The following is a 935-nucleotide window of genomic DNA, read 5'->3' as shown; positions in this document are numbered from 1 at the left end:
CTTTAATAGTCACCCAACTAGGGGGGAGGGGGGGGGGGATAGAGTTACGCGCGCGCTGTTTCAGGAAGCGATAAATTTGCTACACAACTTTTTGACGACCGCGCCACAGAAGCACAGGGAAGAGAGGGGTTTTGATAAGAGTTCCTACTTTTAACTAATTGGCGATTAGTCTCGGAGGCGCCGTGAATTATTTGTAGCGCCAGCCGACCCGCGCAGCTCTTGCGCCGGTTAAACCTCCCGTGCTCGCCGCTGAAATTGTCCATCTGCATTCTCTGGATTTAGATCAGCCCGGTGTATATCGGGTCCCCGGACCATTTTAGACGTTTAAATTCTCACTTGTGTTTTTACTCGCTCGTTAGACGCCCTTTTTATTCCGAACGAGTCTCGACGCGTTAGCGAAGAGAGACCGATCCGTTCCGTTATCACCGAACATATTGTGTTCCTCAAGTCGGTCCTGGGCATTGAACCATGCACGTACTGGAAGGAGCACGCCTTTGTCCTCGAGCGACCGGAGATCTGTGCGAGAGAGATAGTTGATTGGCTGTAGTGCTATCTCTGTCTAATTACGTTATAGTAGTCACGTGGTTCGACATACTATTGATTCTGTTATTGACTTTTTGACTATTACTCACGCACGGAAATCTTATTTCTTTAACGAACGGCAGAAGGATGCTTTCAGCACGAAAGCGTTCAAGACGAACCCAACTTGCATCGGATCTTAACGTACCGCAGATTTAAACATATCCACAACGTGTCAGGTCAAATGTTTTTCGCCGCGATAGTTGACGCTAAAAAGATGACAACACGGTATCAATTCAACCAGTCTGCTATCGGCTATTACCGCGATAGAGGTACACGCTCCTGCGCTTTCCAATATGTATAGAGTTCAATGGTCCTGTGCATCGAACTATGTACATACCGGAAGGAGCGCGCCT

Source organism: Dinoponera quadriceps, unplaced genomic scaffold (assembly GCF_001313825.1).
Source record: "Dinoponera quadriceps isolate SergipeBrazil2010 unplaced genomic scaffold, ASM131382v1 scaffold141, whole genome shotgun sequence".
Lineage (NCBI taxonomy): Eukaryota > Metazoa > Arthropoda > Insecta > Hymenoptera > Formicidae > Dinoponera > Dinoponera quadriceps.
This window is presented reverse-complemented; position numbering follows the sequence as displayed.